We start from the raw sequence: 6916 nt of genomic DNA on the forward strand, positions 1-6916 counted from the left end.
AGCGTGGCGCAATCCGGGATCATTATCCTGATCCCGCCAAATCGGATCTACGAATCTCCCCGTCGAATCGGTTTTATTGTTTCAAACGACGCGGGATCGTACGATAAACGGAGGAGACGAAGGGCGGAACGCGTCGATTCGCGATTTATAAGGACGAATAAAAACCGGTTCGACGGGAGAAACGAGACGGGCTCTCTCTTTCTTGCAGTTGCGCGAAACTCGGCGCAAGTGTAACACGATGACGACGTGCATTCCGGCGCGAAGGAATTCTTATAAGAAGCCCTACGAAGGGTGGCCCCTTTCTTCCTCCCGCCTTCAGGACCTTCGACTCGTTCGTTGACAGTATCGAGTGACCCTGCGAAGGATGTAATTTTTCGCGATTATTCGATACGAAAGACGGCGAGTTGACAGAGTGACGAGAGAATTGAGGGCTATAGGAAATTTAGGGCGACTGCAATTCGAGAAATAAGAAATTAGACTCACCGATTGGAATAAATAATCGTTATTTTCAACAATCGCACTTATTAATTGTTCTATTGTATATTTTCTTGTAGAGTATAATAATTCAAGACGCTACCTTCCTGAAATGAAAAGATTTATTGATCTTTCAATGGAGGATCTAAATCTTTTATAATGAGAGTAATGAGAGTATCTCTGATATTCATATTTTTTGGTGTACGTGACAAACGTTTTTATTGATGTTAGATAAAAATATCTCACGAGCGAAGCTTAACGCATTAAACCGACAAACATTCTCACGTCTCGCAGGGCTTCTCGCGACGGATTTTTATCGGTGGACCCGCTACCGGCTTCCTGTGGTCTGCAGATAAAAGAGCTATCGCGTACCTCGTTACGATGTACTAACACGAGCAGCCGATTATTTTTTTATTAAGTTGTCAAAGTAACGACGCAGGAACCACACTCGACAGATAAGACCCCCCCCCCTGATAATTCGGCCGTCTTCTTGCAATTATATAAAAGAATAAATTAATTCTGTATATAGCGAGAGTTAATTCGGAGTCATCTTTATTAAGTAATACTGACATAATTATTTTTAAATACGATATATGCACGTGCATATATATAAGTGGATATCTATTAATAATAATTCACAAGTAATATGTAATTCGCACACGTATACACGCGCGTTTTTAAATAAATAATTATCACTTTAGACACTTTGAAAGAATTTGTCGTGCCGCGTCACCTTGAAAGAAATTGTCGCTTTGAAAGAATTCGTCGCAATAAAACGGGAATCCGAAATTCGCGCGTCGGAAGGTGACAATCGGGCATTCGGGCTCGTGTACCGCTTTGTACTTGCCGAAAACAGTCGTATTGTCCGCGGGGGGGTCGAGGAACCGGTCACCCGCCGCGACAAACCCTACGGGCGATCGCCGCATCTGCCTTCGATTTATTCCCAATCGTAATTGATGACTCTCTCTCGCCCTTCTCGGAACCTCTTCGGGGCCCGACGAGAGGAGCCGACCGACTTTCGAGTGGACGAAGACCCCATCGTTGTTGTGATTTTGCATAATGGGGAGGGCACGGAGTCGCGCTTTCGGCGATAATTTATGGCGACACCGATCGGCCCGTTCATCGAACTGTGATAATCGAATGTGTCATCGATATGGGAGTTCGAAGATTAGTGTTGCTCTGAAAGACATATCTACAAATGTCACACATAAAAGAAAATCTCAATCAATAGGTTAAACTATCTACTTTTTTGCGCAATTGTGTTTAGGAAAAACGGAGAAAATAAAATATCAAGATAAAAAACGGTCTAATTGAACATGCGACAAATCTTTTTATATAAATTATATTTATAGAGTGTAGATAATATTAATATATAGGTACGAACGAAGGAATATACGAAAGACAACAAATTACTGGAGCTTTAATACGATACAATAACGATTTACTATCGTCTCGGTTCGTACGACACGAAAGGCTCTAATTTCTCGTTTCACAGAAGCACGCGTCGCTCGACATAAATTACGCTTCTGAACGCGAAGAGGAAAACACTTTTGCTTTTCTCTCCATTCTTCGTACTCTCGCGCGCACACCGTACTCCGCATTACGCTACCTATAAACGTCGTCCGTGTTTTGACAGAACAAGTCGAGAATAGAGGCCCGCATCTGCTGTCGATTCTGTTTTCTCTCCACTCCACGACTCGGTCTCATTGTAGGATCCTGAAGGATCGCCTTCGAGAAGAGCTCATGGGGGACTTCGAGTGGAATTTGATCTCTTTGCCGGCAAAAGAGCAGACAGAAAGAGAGCGAGAGAGAAAAAGGTCACGGGATTGCATCCTCCACGTGGAGGACGTATACGAGACATACATCCGTAATCCTCTAATGATACAAAACGCAGGTGCCAGATTACGCGAGTGGTCCTTTCTTGCTCTATTGGAGTAGAAAGGGGCACAAAAACAGAAACACACAGAAGGACAGAATTTCAAGTCATCCATAAGTAATCTCTTTTCCCTTATTTGACGAACGAAAAAAAATTATTTTTTGAGGGAGTAAATTTTATTCGATTATATATTTGCTCTCATTTTGCACAACTTTCTTCTATCTTTCAATTTTTAATTTTGCATTTCCTACTTTTACTATTGCACTGAGATATCAAAATTTAAAATTATAATATCGTCACACTGTTGCACGGCTATATTTTACTGTCAACATTTATCTTTCGTATTTTATTCTATTCGTCATTCCGTCATTCATGAATTTATGGCCTTTCGACGACCGGTTTTTCTGGGTCTCGGGAAAACGATTTCTAAAAGTGACGAGCGACGAGCGACGAGCGGATTCTCGATGATCGTGACACGCACTTGCACACACGCCGTATCGTTGGTGCGTCTGCACAATGCGCATAGCGCGGGGGCACGGCATCTCGCCCGTCGTGTTCTGTGTACCAACAAGCTAAATGCGTTTCACAGACGACCGCCTCCGCTCAATGCGTCGTCGTCTCCGCTCGATGGTGCGATTTGCCGAGCGCACGCACTTATGCGGATGCGGACCCCACCGCGTGGAGCCCGCGGGAGAACTCGGGACTCAGGTCGGCGCGTATCCTTCTAATAAGGATCTCAAGGGGTCGCGTTCCTCAAGTGTAACAGCTAACAGCGCGCAGCGGTTTGATCCGTAGAACTTGAGCGAATTAAAAAGCGAATTTAATTCCCTTTTAATAAAATTACGATGATGGTAGTTTTAGTAATAATAGTTGCACTATTACAATAGCGATAGTAATAGTTGTTAATAATAAATTTTTTTACGACAGAAGATAATTTTTTTTACATTTATAGTTTTCTTTAAACGAGTCAATTGTTATTTGTTTTATTTAAATTTTGTTGTGAGTTTCTTGGAGAATTAGAAAATTAGATCATATTAATTGATTATTATTATCATTGACATCATTATGCAGAGCATTAATGCTCGCAACATGTCGATTTAGTGTTAGATTGGGGCTCGCACGAGCGCATGGCACACTCGCTCGCGGGTTAAAGAAGTCGTTTAGCGACAGATTTACGCGTGTCATCGCGTAGAAGCGAAGGGCACCGCGTCGCTACGAAAGAACGATTAATGGCAGCCCAGATTTTTCGAATCTGCGATCTCACGCGGCGTGCTGGTAGGTGACGAGACCTTTTTTTCCACCCGGTTGCATTGTGTCGTTTCTGTACACCCCGGTATAGGCCTCGGGTCGCAGAAAAAAAGCTGTCGTCGCGCATTGTGCCGACACTGCATTATATTTAATGAACACGATCGCGTCGGTTTTCGTTGATCAATTCCGATTTTTTCCGTAAATTTCCCATTTGCTGTGATTTGGCGGAAAATTGGATCGTAATGAGAAATCTCTTTCCATTTTTGTTACAGATATACGCAATTATTAATCGTTTGCTTTACATTATAATAAAAAACAAACTTAGGTATATATGTATAACGATAATATTTAATAAAGATTCCTATTAATTCGCGCAAGTAATAGAAGACAGAAACCAAGAGAGAAACTTAATTAACACAATGGCAACAAATATTGAGATAATAAAATCGAAAGAATTTATTTATTAAAAATAAATATAATTGCACACTAAAAATAAAATAAAACTAAAGACTATTTTTTGTCACGAAATTATAATAAAATTTACAAATACAATACAAATTATATAAAAGTTTGATTGACATTTTTCCGGAAATGTTGATTAATTATCTTCGGGGCTAGAAAAATGCGGCAATTTACTGGGCATCTCCCGTTGTCCTTTCTCGAAGGAGGAATGTAATATCCCTGCGCGTTGATTGTTCAGGGCATGCAAACTATTCCCTTAACCCCCGGCAAATAAAATAAAAGAAACGTACCCTTTGGCGTGCGCGCGAGCCAAGGGCTACATCTGCGCGGCGAGGCGCGCACACATTTACGGATGTCGCACATACACAGCCGGGGGTCGTTTTATTAATTCACTCCTCTGTCGAATTCAACGAGCACGTAGCGAAACGCGAGGGAGGGATAGGCGCACGGGGTAGCTGGCTGGGTGTTCCGACTATTTATTACCTAATTGTCGGGCCTCTATTTCCATGAATTATTCCATCACGCTCGCAGGTGCTTCCAGGACCAGCGTGTTCTCCATACGCTTAACATTTCTTCTTTAACGCGCTTGAGTGCCATATGGTGGTTCCTGATAATTAGCACCGAGTTGCTGATATATTTCGTTAATTTATTTTTAAGGTATGATATATACCAATAAAAACGGTTTCCGCCGACGAAAAAGCTTTATGCGTATTTTTGAGAAACTGCATTAATCGCAATAAATTTTTAATGGTAAAGTGAAAGCACAAGAGTGTTGACTATGGTAATTGAGCTTATGCTCGACTCACGATTAAATCACGCAAACTAAGAAAAAATAGAAGAAATGATTAACACGCTTGTTTGAACATAATTGCATGGGTGTTATCAAATTGTACAAAAGTATATTATATTGTAATCACACCGCATAATGTGCATTTAAGTCAACTTAATTTTTTAAACTCGCTACTCGCTATCTAAATTATTATTCTTATTGCTATAAATTGCCTTTCTCAATCTAATATCAATACTTTTTAAAAATATCGAATATAAAGCTTGATCTTCGATAATATATGTAAAACTCATTTGGACGCGTATCTCGTCTCTTTAATCCCTTGTCTCTACGCCGTTACGCGCATTACCAAGTGTTAATAGTTTTCCTAGTCGGTTTCTCGCGCAGGAGAGGGTGCACGTGCGTCCCTTTATCGTGATTTATAGTTTTTCGCGGACGCGCAACCCCCGATGCAACCCGCGCGTTTTGTTTTGCATTTAACGGGGGCGGGATCGTGCAAGGAATTTGAATACGCGCGAGCGGAAATTATGCGTCTCACCGCGACGAGTGTAACACACGATGCTGATTAAAAAAGAAAAAAGAGAGGATATAAACGTGATGCAGGTGAATGGAGGTAAAATTGGATTGTCTGTAGGGATCAAGTATGTTGTAAGTAATAATCGATAATATGTCTGATGTGAGATATATATATATATATATATATATATATATATATATATATGTTGAACAGTTTTTTAAGAGCTAGTTTTTATTATATTAAATAAACGAGAAATAACGTGTAACACCTTTCGCTCTTCCTACTTTGATTGAAGATTGAAGCTGCATTAGATTAGTATTACGAATACGTCACAGTTTATTGTTAGAAAGAATATCTTCCTTCTATTTTACCGGATATCCCGTCCCGGTGTATTATTAAGTAACTTTTGATTCGTTCATATTTTGGGTGCACATTCTTCACACAATGGCATAACAGTTTTCTACGATGTTGTTACATTATTCTATCTATTTTCGGATTAAGATAAAAGGTAAGAATAGCCGGCCGCGCGAAACGATATATAACTTGCGCAGTCTGACGATAACAACAGTGTCCTAGATACGCACATACAGTACATACCTGCTGCACACGTGTTACTCGTGAGTGTTCCGTCATCGCGGCATGGGAAGTCGGTGGATTTGACGTTTCCCAGGGACGAACCAGGTACGACGAATGAGTAGCATCCTTTTTTTGTAATCCACGAGTAAAAACCGGCCCCATTAACGGGAACATTACCGGCAATGAGAACGGAACGAAACGCAAATGCGCCGACATCCGTTATTAAAATTCGTTATCGCCGTGAAAATTAAAAAACATTTCTTTCTTATCTCATATATAAGAGTTAAACTAAACTAAATGCTACATTATATCGAGAAACGAAAAACGATGTAACGCTTAAGACTATATTTGAATTAAAAACAGTCTGCAATTCAGTTCGTGGAACGAAATATTTCCGTTCGAAAATCGTGATCGGTCACGCCTCGCGCGGAAACCGGACGATTCTTCGTCTCGATGAACTCGATCGAAGGGCGAGTGTTCGCAGTAAGGGCAAATTCTTCCGATTGACTGCTCAACCCTTTTTACGTTGTCGAACACGACCAGGTGACACATTACGGGCGTGTCATCGCGGGAAAGAATTCGATCGCCTCAAACTCGGCGAGAGCTTTCCACGCGATTGCATCCCGAGTGCGTGACACGCAATTGCGTTCACTCTTTCGACAGGATCGGTACAGATGGGTTTGATCTGGGAAAGTTATATAACTTAGAAACACACACACTGTAAAACTATTAAGCTTGGAAATTTTTTGAAATTTGTATCAATAAATTTTTGCGCTGATGCAAGATTGAAATCGAGACTAATAATGAAATATGTAATATAAGTGATAAAAAATATTATTTCCCTAATATTTTTATTAGTACTTGTTAACTGTCATTGTTTTTAGATTATAACAATAATTATTTCAACTATGTTATTAAATATGATTAAATATACCTTTAATTTTTTAAAAGCAGAAGACTTTTTATAATTTTAAAT

The sequence above is a fragment of the Temnothorax americanus genome, unplaced genomic scaffold, assembly GCF_048541705.1.
Source record: "Temnothorax americanus isolate GAGA-0224 unplaced genomic scaffold, ASM4854170v1 Scaffold11, whole genome shotgun sequence".
NCBI classification, from domain to species: Eukaryota; Metazoa; Arthropoda; class Insecta; order Hymenoptera; family Formicidae; genus Temnothorax; species Temnothorax americanus.